Here is a 228-nt window from a genome sequence, read left to right as displayed (position 1 = left end):
GTCCCCCCGCCCCCACCGCTGAGGTACAGCCCCCTGCCTCCACTCCCCAGGCGCGCTGGGCGCCAGCACTCTCCTGAGCCCCCAGCCCTGCAGCTAGGTCCCCTCAAGGGGACGGCCCGCTTCGTGCCTTACCCCGCTGCCCACCTCACGCTGGCTCCCTTCAGCGCCCGGCAAAGCTGATTAAAACCACGTTCCCCATCTGTCCCGTGTGGATCTGTCACAGCGGAC

Source organism: Buceros rhinoceros, unplaced genomic scaffold, assembly GCF_000710305.1.
Source record: "Buceros rhinoceros silvestris isolate BGI_N320 unplaced genomic scaffold, ASM71030v1 scaffold11981, whole genome shotgun sequence".
Classification (NCBI taxonomy): Eukaryota; Metazoa; Chordata; class Aves; order Bucerotiformes; family Bucerotidae; genus Buceros; species Buceros rhinoceros.
Note: the sequence above shows the minus strand (reverse complement) of the source record.